Raw genomic sequence first — 12,681 nt, forward strand, 5'->3', positions numbered from 1 at the left:
GATGATAGTCATACAGACAAAAGAAGCGTAAAGTTGTATTGGTAAGTTAACTTGAATTGGTTGCGATTGGCAAATTGGTGATGTGCTTTCAACATTTTTAGCAGAGAGAGAGAAAAAAACAGCTCTTTTCTCTGCAGTTGTTTCTCTGCAGACCTTTTCTTGTCCCCCATTGTGTGTTTGTGTTATGTAACACAAAATTGTGTCTGACTGATGCATTAATGCAATGGAAAGCAGACCCAAAGGGCAACTGCAGTTTTAGGAATAAAAACATGCTACGTCTCTTTTCTTTTTGCCACACTTATTTCTTTATTATGCACATTATTTCTCAATATGTTGCTTTAAAACGATTTGTAGATTAGGTAAATCATGTGAACTTTGAATAGGGAAGCAATTTTCTTTTTTTTCTCCCTTTTTTTTTCTTTCTTTTTTGGCTTTTTTTTCCAATTCTAACATGTTTCTGACAAAAGCCAATGCTGTATTACCACCAAACATTGGATTTAGTCTTTTTTTTTTTAAATCAGTGTGATTTCTTTCTGTTAGCACATGTTTTGTATTTTTTTTGATCACTATACAAAATGGATAGTGAATAATGAATATTTACTCACTATTTACTTAAGTGATTTCCAAACCTTTATGAGTTTAGGTTGAACACAAATGTATTTTAAAGGCTGAAAACCAGTGCAGCCAAAATATAAGGGGGAAAAAATACTATTCAATTCAATGAATGATTTGGAACAAGTGGAGATTAAATAAATAATGACTTTTTTATGTTTTGGGTGAACGGTAATATGTAATGCTACATTAGTTCATCTATTTACTAACCTTTCGTATCAATAATCTTGTATTTTATTAATCATAGTTCAACATTTACTAATGCATTATTAAAATCCGAAGTTGCACTTGTTAACATTAGTTAATGCACTGTAAGTTAACATGAACTAACATGAACAAATGTTATTTAACTTTAATAATATTAACAAACGTTAACAATAGCCCCTTTCACAAAGTGATACCAGTAAATATCCGGAAAATTTCCGAAATGACTTTACAGGTGTATTTTAAAAAATGCTGTTCAAAACAGGCACCATTCACACATCAATTCCAAATTCCAGGTAAATTCTGACATCATTAACCAGAAATGAGCTCTAAATGGCTGCGCTTTTATTTGTAAACATAGAAGGGGGTTGGGCTTTTGTTGATGGTTTCACTTTTATTTAAAGCTTTAGCATTCCTGCAGCTGCTTTGTCCCAGAGACATCCAAAAACAGAATCGCAAACCGCAGCTAAATGTTTACACATTTGACTACTTTACAAATTCTGTGGATGCATAAGTATCGTGAACAACTTCGATGAAAACATATGGAGGAACACTTTTGCATGTAGAGATGTACATAATATGTGTGTGTGCTGGCGCTCACCGGAGCACTTCTTCACGTGCACACGCGTCAAGCAACTGAAGCAGAGCTTGATGGTAAACAAACAGCGGTTTATCATAAGCATTTTATCGATAATTATTTACAGTAGGCTTTAAAATGTAACATAGAAACATTATCAGACTAACATCTTGCAGCTAAATGTGTGTGGAAAAATTCAAAGGCTTTTATTTTCATAAACAACGTGGATGTAAATGTGTCTGAATGTCCTTATTGGCTGGAGTAGACGTCTCACGTCAGCGCGCTCTAAATGTGAACATGCTCTTTCCGGCAATTTTACTTTCGCGTTCACACAGAGCAGCATTACAGCAAATTACCGGTAATATTACAGCTTCTCTTTCTGTAAAATTGCTGGTAATTTTCCGGAAAGGTCGGTATGTGTGAATGGGGCTATTGATGAATAAATACCGTAATAAATGTATTACTAATTGTTTGTTCATAGTAGTAAATGCATTAATTAACATTAACTAACGGAGCATTATTTTTAAAAAGGTTTAGATTTTAACCAATCAGAATCAAGCATTAGGCAAGTTTATAAATATGCTGCCAGCTTTTTAAGCTTTTATTGTTGTATGGAGAATGCAGATTTACTTACAGCTAGCACCAGCACAAATATTCTTTTGGCATCAGGATTTACTACAGACACGCAGTAAAACACATCAATGAAAATGCATACATACTGTATTTATTTATTTATTTTTTTGCTGCTGGGCTGGCCTTATTGCAAATGCATGTGAAGGAGTCTCCCTTTCAGATGAAAAAATTATGGGAGGAAAGTATTTAAATGAATCCTGCAATGCGATTTATTTGTATATGTACTTGGACCAATAGTTAAACACATGATTTTTTTTTTTTGTGCCCGTGTTTTTAGTAGATTACACACCTTATTACCATGGGTTTGCTTGTTTGTGAATTAATTTGTGCTGGTTTATGCAGCGTGTTAGACATGAAAATGAGGTGCTGCATCTGTGTTCTTTTGTGGTTTGTTAGTAGCACTTGCTAGACTTTCCACTCCCATTGGTGCTTTTAAGAGATTGTTCTCTCGAGTTAATTCCCCATTTAGTAAATCTGGCCCCAAGACCTCCAAAAAAAACCTACGAAATTATTATTATTTTGGTATGATATACTGTTTAAGGCCTCATTTTGAGATTAAATAGAATTTATATAAATTTGTTTAGAGATTTCGTCCAGATGGAACCAACCTTTTGGGACAATGACACTGCAATAATAATTTAAAAAAAATTAAATTAAATTAAAACAATGCCCTGCCGTTTTCGTGTGAACACCCAGTTTATATATTTTCTGAAACTATGACATCATCAGCCCACATCACTTCTGTGACACTCTCTTCACTGAAAAGAAAAAAAAAGTATATATGTTAATTAATTCATTTTCTTTCCAGCTTAGTCCCTTTATTAATCAGGGGTCACCACAGCAGAAAGAATCGACAACTTATCCAGCATAGGTTTTACGCAGCAGATGCCCTTCCAGCTGCAACCCATCACTGGGAATCATCCATACACACTCATTCACACACATACACTACAGACAATTTACTTTACCCAATTCACCTTTACCGCATATCTTTGGACTATGGGGGAAATCAGAGCACTCGGAGGAAACCCACGTAAATACAGAAATGCCAACTGACCCAGCCGAGGCTTGAACCAGTGACCTTCTTGCTGTGAGGTGATTCTGCAATCCGCCACCATGACGCCCCAAATATATATATATATATATATATTCATTTTCTTTTTGGCTTAGACCCTTCATTAATCTGGGGTCGCCATAGTGGAATGAACCGCCAACTTATCCAGCACTTGTTTTACCCATCACTGGGGTAATAGATAGATAGATAGATAGATAGATAGACAGACAGACAGACAGACAGACAGACAGACAGACAGACAGACAGACAGACAGACAGACAGACAGACAGACACACACACACACACACACACACACACACACACACACACACACACACACACACATATATATATATATATATATATATATATATATATATATATATATATATATATATATATATATATATATATATATATATATATATATATATATATATATATACAGTAGCAACTGTTTTCATTCCCCTGATAGTCTAAAATCACTGAAGGTATAGACACCATGCACACAATTCTCTCTTAACTATATTTTATGTATTTATTTAGTTCTTTTTTGTTTATTTGTTTATTTTTGTTGTTGTTTGAGTACGTTCCTGTTTGTTATGCTATAAAAAAATATAAAATTATAAAATAATAATTAAACAAGCAAATAAACAAATAATAAATACATAAACAAACAAAGGAACAAACAAAGAAACAAACAAACAAAGGAAAGGACGAACGAAGGAATGAACGAACGAATGAATGAACAAAAACAAACAAACAAACAAACAAACAAACACACTAACTAAAACAGCTTCAACAATCGTAGACGTTTGTGCTGTCAAAACATATTGAGCTTAATAGCTTTACTAAAAAGCATTCGCCAGTTTTATCATGTGTGCAAGAGTGTGCTCCAAGTCTTCTTCTTCTTCTTTCTTTTTTTTTTGTGTGTAATGTTATCATGTAGTTTTGTGTATAAAGATATTTTATATAAAACATATATAAAAATCTGGAATAAATCTGGCTTTGTGTGAATGTGGTCTAAAGATGGGAATACAAGATGTGAATTCTGATATATCATATATGTATATCATATATCAAGGTTTAATACAAGCCATGAATGATTGCTAAAAATACAGCTTTTTACAGCACTGGGAAACCAGGATACCTAGTCATCCCGTGAATGTGTGTGAATTATAAAGCCTAGAAACTATCTTCTCTGATGACCATATCATGCATGACATGTCACACAGTTCAGTGAGTTCATATTCCTGATTGGTCAACTTCAGATAAATTGGCTTAAACCACACACATTTCACAAATTCAAGCCAACAGCACCAGAACTTTTTTGACATGTTTAAAAATGATTGGGACCTCATAAGTTGCTTTGCTCATAAATGGCAAATGCGTAAAAAAATTGCTTGTACTTTAAAAACTATTCTGAGTGTAACTGAGAGCCAGTGTAAAGACCCGAGGACAGGTGTGATGTGCTCTGATATTCTGGTTCTGATCAGAATCCTGGCAGCAGCATTCTGGATCAGCTGCAACTGTCTTTTTGTGGAGGCCAGTGCGAAGTCCATTATAGTAATCCACCCTACTGGTCATAAAAGCATGAACAAGTTTTTGCAATGCAAAGTTTTTGAGATGATAGTATGCAGCAATATGTTTTTTTTGTGTATGTAAAATTAGTAAAACAGAAAGGGAGTGAGTCTGAGTCTTCATTCAACATGACTAGCAAACACTTCTTAAAAAAACAGCTAGTGATACATCCATGAGACTGCATTTCACATCCCTCATGAAGTTGCACCATACATGCGACAAGCATTTTTCTCCTTCCGTTTGAAGCATTCAGACAACATCACTTTTAAATAGCCAGCAGGAAGCTCAGAGGTCAGTCTGGGCCCCAAAAGCCGTCGTCCCGAAGTGACATGTAATTGCTTCCACTGTCCACGCTGAGTGTCAAGCTCAAAGTGTGAGCAGCGCGGGGCGGTTTACGGATCCGCAGGCTTGTGTCGGCATTGTTTGCTGTTATGTGAAGTGGTTCTCCAAATGTCCGTCATTGTGTTCTAGAGAGAGTCAACCAAGCGATCAGAAGCTGTCAGGGAAAAAAAGAAAAAACACTTCTGGGACAGAGGCTTCGTCCTGTCGGGATAGAGAAAAAGAGAGACAGTCATGGTCAGATAATAATGAAGACATCATGAGGGCTATAGAAAGGCGTCTGACTCTGTAAAGTCTTGAAAGTGTGTAGAGATTCTCACAGCACTAGGGGAGAAAGCCATTGATTCTGCCCCAGGTTTGCCTTATTGAGGCTGGCAGACTCGGTTTGAGGGTGGAATTCTAATGCCGCTCTGTCATTCAATTCGGGATCTCTGGAAGTGCGTCTGAGCCATTGTGCCCTGGATGTTTGATGGAGTACTCAGCAGTTAAAGATTCATGAGAATGCATTATTCTGTTTTCTGCCTGTCTTTATAGTACTATTGAATCATCTAGAATACACTTCTTTTTCAATTTTCTTTTTCTGGGCGAGTGTGAAACTTTAGAAATCCATAAGTTAAATCCGTAAGTTACATGTAATATTGCATGTTAAATATTTATCAAGGATTTTTTTTGTCTTTGCCATGATGACAGTAAATAATAGTTTATTCGATATTTTTCTATATTTGTTCTGTAGACAATTGAAAAAAAAAAAGTTGCTTATATAACTTGAAATGTGAATATATGGCATAAAAAAATTTATGAATGCAATGAAAGTCTGGGCAACGCGGTGGCGCAGTAGGTAGTGCTGTCGCCTCACAGCAAGAAGGTCACTGGTTCGTGTTTCTGTGGCGTTTCTGTGTGGAGTTCGCATTGTACAAAATGCTTCATTCTGTGTGAATTATGAATCTCTAAAATTAAGAATCTCTAAAAGGTCAAAATTTACTGGTTTGCTATAATTGCTATAATTGTAATACTATTTGGCCCCCACAATGTAAGGAATTGGCCCACAACCAAAAAATATGGTTCCTGCAATGTTAGGAATACAAGATTTACACACACACACACACACACACACACACACACACACACACACACACACACACACACACACACACACACACACACACACATTTTTTTCAGATTGTAAACCAATTTTCAAAAGATCCCCTAAAAATGCAATCATGCAAACAAATATCACGATTGATCTCCGTAATGTCTCAAATTATGCTCAAATTTATTCTGAACTGGGTGTCACGGTGGCGCAGTGGGTAGCATTATTGCCTGACAGCAAGAAGGTCGCTGGTTCGAGTCCCAGCTGGGCCAGTTGGCATTTCTGTGTGGAGTTTGCATGTTCTCCCCGAGCTGGCTTGGGTTTCCTCCAGGTGCTCCGGTTTCCTTCACAGTCCAAAGACATGCGCTATGGGTGAATTGAATAAGCTAAATTGGGCGTAGTGTATGTGAGAGAAAGAGTGTGTATGGGTGTTTCCCAGTGTTGGGTTACAGCTGGAAGGGCATCCACTGCGTAAAACATATGCTGGTTGGCATACTGATGAAGCTTAATATTTGTTTTCACAATATAAAATGTGTGAAGTTGGCGGTTCATTCCGCTGTGGCAACCCCTGATTAATAAAGGGACTAAGCCAATTATTAATGAATAAAACTGTATATTATATTCCCTCACCCCAACGCTACCTATATTTAGCAGTTTTACATTATACAAAATGCTTTATCCTGTGTAACTTATGAGCTGTTTTCCTCATATGCACCAAAAGAGTCTCTACAAGGTCAGAATTTACTGGTATTTCTATAATTGTGAGGATATTAGAACCCTACAATGTAAAGAATTGCCCCACAACCAAAACATTTAGTCCCCGCAATGTTAGGAATACAAGACACACATTTTTTTCTTCACAAACACAAGAAACTATTTCTATTTTTAGTAGAAAATGGTGTTACACAATAGATCTCAGTAATGTCTCAAACTATGCTCGAATTAACCCTGAGCTAAAAAGTCATAAATGTCAACGTGAACTCCAATATTTTTTCATCAGATTCTTCTTGAGCTAACTGTTTTAATTTTATAGTCGCGCTCTGTCAAACTGTGCCTCATTTGTGCCTGTAATTTATCATAAAGAGTTTTATAAGAAACAGAGACAAAGTTAATATTTCGGAGAAAGACCTCCATAAAGTCTTGTACGATCAACCACTGCGCAATAAAGCCTTCCTGGCTGCAAAAGCACTTCAATGTAAATCAATCAAACAAGCAAATCGATCAAACTCAGTATTCAGTATATGACAGCACAATCTCCTAGAAAGCCACGGAAGCACAGAATAAAATCTTGCAAAACAAGCTGAAGATCCATTAAACGACAGAATTAAAAGTTATTTATGACAAGGGCGTTAGAAAAAAAAAAAAAGCCGCAAAGAGCTTTTCTTTTTTGCTTATTGTACATAGTGATATATTGCATTTCTTGGCCCGATTCCTTGTCAACAATAATTCTGTCATCTGCCATATTTAGTAATTAAATCTAAGTGTTGCACGTCTGAACATAATTTGAGTCGGTAGTCTAGTCGAGTTCTGACATGTGACTGGCTGTGGCCCATATGGTGCCACCCTGAACACTCTCACCCCCTGCTGGGCATCAGTCACACTGCATCACTTTTATGAGTTACCCTTGACAGGGGAATCGGTCGCCATGTTGACACTCGCTGCCAACGTTGACTGCTTTCGACACAAAACTACAAGCCAATCATAAAGTCAGCAACAGCTGCCGGAGTCGTCATAACATATTTGCCCCAATTTTCCGCCAAAAAAACACAGTGGCTTAACACCCACGAGCAGCTGCGCCGTTGGGTTACATGTGAGAATGTTTTCTTTGCTGGAATGCATTGAGTCTGATTGTTTTTGCTTGCGCTTTTTTGTATGAATGGTGACTCTAGGAGCACAAAACCATGTCTTAATGGGATATAGTTTACCTAAAGCTATGCCTTAATGGGATATAGTTCACCCAAAACAGAAAATTCTTATAGAAGAACCCCACAGAAGAAGATATTTTGAAGAAAAGGACATAGACATTCAATATACAGCAGTATACACAAATTACATATATGACATACAAGTCACATGTTCATAAATACAGTTGAAGTCAGAATTATTAGCCCCCCTTTTGATATTTAAAAAATAAACAGGGGGCTAATAATTTAGGTGGGGCTAATTATTCTGACTTCAACTGTATATATAGTTTTTAAACCATAAAGTTTGAAACGATTTGTATAGATCAGGGGTGTCCAAACTCGGTCCCGGAGGGCCGGTGTCCTACAGATTTTAGCGTCAACACACCTCAACACACCAGCATGGATGTTTCAAGAAAGCCTAGTACGAGTTTGATTAGCTAGCCCAGTTGTGTTTGATTGGGCTTGGAACTAAACTTTGCAGCACATCGGCCCTCAGGACCAAGTTTGGGCAACCCTGGTATAGATAGATAAATACCTAGGTGGTTGCAGGCCAGTTGGTAAGATACAATTAGTAGTTGCTAGGGTGTTGCTAGGGTATGCCTGATGATTTTCCATGGTGTTGTTAAGGAACTTTGAAGCGTTGCTAGGAAGTTGGTGAGGTGTTGCTAACAGGCTAAAATAGTTATAGTCCTTTTGTTGGAGCACGAAAGTTCTACATGGGAGCAAATAACTTTTGCTGAGCCCTCATCCTAATTCATTAATTAATTTACCTTTGCCTTAGTCCCTTATTTATTTGGTGTCGCCACAGCGGAATGAACCACCAACTATTCTAGCACATGTCTTACGCAGTGGATGACCTTCCAGCCACAACCCAGTTCTGAGAAACACTCTCATACAATCTCACTCCCATACACTCTCACATTCACACACACACTCATACACTACGGCCAATTCAGTTCATTCAATTTACCTACAGCACACGTCGTTTACAGCGCATATGTTTTTATGCAGCCGATGCCCTTCCAGCCACAACCCAGTATTGGGAAACACCCTTACACACTTATTCACACACATACACTATTTAGTTTATTCACCTGTAGTGCATGTCTTTGGACTGTGGGGGAAACCGGAGCACCTGGAGGAAACCCATGCAAACACGGGGAGAACATGCAGACTCGACACAGAAATGCCAACTGGCTTAGCTGGGACTCGAACCAGGACCTTCTTGCTATGAGGCGACCAAACGACTCCCAATTGCTAATAATAAAAGTAATTATTTTAGCATATTTTATATAATTGCATTCTCACAACAACCCTAGTTACTGTACTTTAGCACAAGTTAACAGCCTGATCTAATAAGAAGCTAATATTATTAGCTAATGGAGATCAGCGCAGTGCAGTATAAGCTTTTGTGCTTTCAGTCTGGGTTTTATCTGCTGAGATACAAAGGGAACGGCTGCTTTCAGCCCTGATGCAAGGATTACAGGAGAAACCTCTTTACCTTCACACCTCAACAGCATTGACTGAAATTCACACATATATTTGCTGGCAGTCTCAGAGGTTGTGAGAATGTAGCCTTGCGCAACCTTCGAGACATGCCGTGTTTAAAGCTTCATACTGACCTTGCCTTGAATGCAAACATAAAACCGACATTGTTTTTTCAAAAGGAATATCTTACATTCAGTTTCTGCCTGTTTCACCATTTTATTATTATAAACAGTCGAATAGTCCAAGTAAAATAATATTTTGCCATCTTTCTGCAGAATTTAAAGTAATTCTGTTTCTTTATGAAACATTTGTTTTCTTTTTCCTACAGCGCTGCGTTGTTCACTTCCATTTAGTTTATGGATTTAGTGTAAGTAGAGTTTAATTCTGAATTAGATTTTAAAGGTGCTGTACTTTAGAATCCTTATGTATTAGAGGGATAGTTCACCCAAAACTGATATTTCTGTCATCATTTACTCACCCTTTACCTGTTCCAAACCTGTTTGACTTTCTTTCTTCTGTTAAACACAAAATCAGATATTTTGAAGCAGTGGCGTTGGAGGCCCCTTATAAGCCCCTGATGTATTGTGAATAGCCCCTGATCTTTTGGAATATGTTGCACCTAAAAAAAATAGGGTGTATAACATTTGTTTTGTTATCCAAGTACTTAAAATCCCATATGTATCACGTGCATTCCACTTATTGCAGCTTTTGAGTCATCTACTTAAATGGTCAGATGTTCAGCAGTACCTGTTTCTACCAGCAAGTGCCAGTGGGACAGTCACACGGCAAGTGTTAAAAAAAATCCCGCCACTGCAGTCGTCATTCATTTATTAATTTTGAAGAGCTGAAGCTGTTGAGGTAATAATACAACTGTTTTGCAAAACTGAATAGTTCTAACTACTGATGAAGCTTAATATTTGTTTTCACAATATAAAATGTGTGAAGTTTTGGTGAAATAAATCATATCAATGTAAATACATTTGAATTATTTAGAAAAACAGACATTGTACTAGCTTTCTAGATATGATAAAGACATCTAGACATATTTATCTAGAATATAGAAATGATATAGCCAGTCACATCTATTTCTGTATAAATTTAAATAACAGTGAGTTAATGCATCTAGCTTATTATATCATTGCTATATTCCACTGTAACTTGCTATGTCAGTTAGCATCGGATTTTAAAAAAGACTTTATTCTTATGAAAATACCTAAGATGGCTGGAAAACGAATGTAGATAATTTATTGCCGCAGGGGTTGTTCAGCAGGTTAATTAGAACTTCTTCTAATGGGAGGGGGAGGGCTTTGGGTCCCTTTCGACCCTAGCAACGGCCCCTGTTTTGAAGTTAAAAACCTGTAATCATTGACTTCCTTACCCAGCAGGCACAGGACGTCAACATGATGTCAGATTGACGTTGTACCCCAACGTCGTGGGATGTTGCATTTTGGGTGGAAATGAAAATCGAGTTGACATCAGAACCCTATGTCATACCGATATCAGTGCCTAACGTCAGACAGACTTTTCAAAGCAACCTAAAAACATCAAATGATGTTATAGCTTGACGTTGTGTGGATGTTGCCATTATGGTGTCTATCAGATGTTAGATTTTGGTTGCCATACCTGACAAGTAAAGTCAGTATTTTTCACGTCAATATGATGTTGGTTTAAGATGTTGGCTCAACGTTGGATTTTGGTCACTTTCCAACACAACCTAAAATAAATTAAAAATCATTTGACATTGTTATTGGACATCAAAATAACATTATCCCTAGACACTGGCTAGTCATTGAATTTTGGTCACCCAACATCACGACCTAAATCTAACCTAATATTAATGTCTTGTGTCGTTGTGTGACTGCTGGGTAGTATTTGTTTTTCCTACTTGAGAAGTCAATAATTTGGTTTTCAGCTTTCTTCAAAGCATCTTCATTAGTGTTTAGCAGTATAAAAACTGATTAAAAGAGTTGTAATCAATTGAGGGTGAGTAAATTATGAGTAAATGTTACTTTTGGGGTGAACCATCATTTTATTGCATTTTAACTGTGTGAATAATTTATTATGAAATAAAAAAAATGTAAGTTTAGATTTTGATGAGAAGAAAGACTATGTTTTTTTTGTCTGGAGAATCAGAAGTTAACTCTTCCTTTCCTTGACACGTGAAATGAATGCTTGCACAATGTTATAATATTGAAAAAAAAAATCTGTATTGTAATATTTGTGTCATTCACAAAAAAAAGCAGATTGTGAATATAACCTTTTTAAAACATAATCATTTAGTTCCAGGAAATTAGTACCAAGAAATTCTTACTCACAAAGAGATGCTAATAATATAAGAATTGGCACTTGCGTCATTGATGGTGTTGTGAATTTTGACTCATACCATGGCAGTTATGAGCACATCAGGTGATCAGTTTTTCTAATCCCCTAGAATAAGATTGACTTTATGTAAGTGTGTATATTTTATGAGGTGACATCACCATTTATTGGCCAGTCTTACAGAATACAGCGTTTTTTGTTGTTTTTGTGGATCTGTATGAATGAGGACAATTTTGTTGTCATCTGTACATGTAACATTAGTGTTGCCAGACTCCTTAACAGTATTGGCTTTCATTTGACTGTCTAAAAACTCCTTCTTTCTGACATATATGTATATATAGTCAGGTTAGGTTGTTATATAACACGGTGGCGGAGTGGGTAGCAAGAAGGTCGCTGGTTCCAGTCCCAGCTGGGCCAGTTGGCATTTCTGTGTGGAGATTGCATGTTCTTCTCGTGTTGGCGTGTGTTTCGTCTGGGTGCTCAGTTTCCCCCACAGTCCAAAGACATGTGCTGTAGGTGAATTGGGTAAAGTTAAATCGTCCATAATGTATGTTTGTATGTTCTGGTCCTTCAGGTTGGGGGTTGAGTATTGGGCTAACAACCCACCTCATAAAAATTAGATGTTACGAAACACCATTATGGTGTGGCTAAGGGTCTGAGAGTAAGTAAGTAACTTATATATAGTAACTTATAATATATATATATATATATATATATATATATATATATATATATATATATATATATATATATATATATATATATATATATATATATATATATATATAATAGTTTTAATAACTCATCTCTAATAACTGATTAAATTTATCTTTGTCATGATGACAGTAAATAATATTTTACTAGATATTTTTCAAGACA

At 36.5% G+C, this 12,681-nt stretch overlaps 1 protein-coding gene across 1 annotated transcript in view; it reads left to right on the top strand.

Annotated features, from left to right (window-relative positions):
* The window catches only part of nectin1b (nectin cell adhesion molecule 1b), a 451,256-nt gene that overhangs the window by 310,482 nt on the left and 128,093 nt on the right, over positions 1-12,681 (top strand). The window lies entirely within an intron of this gene.

Source organism: Danio aesculapii, chromosome 18 (genome assembly GCF_903798145.1).
Source record: "Danio aesculapii chromosome 18, fDanAes4.1, whole genome shotgun sequence".
NCBI lineage: Eukaryota > Metazoa > Chordata > Actinopteri > Cypriniformes > Danionidae > Danio > Danio aesculapii.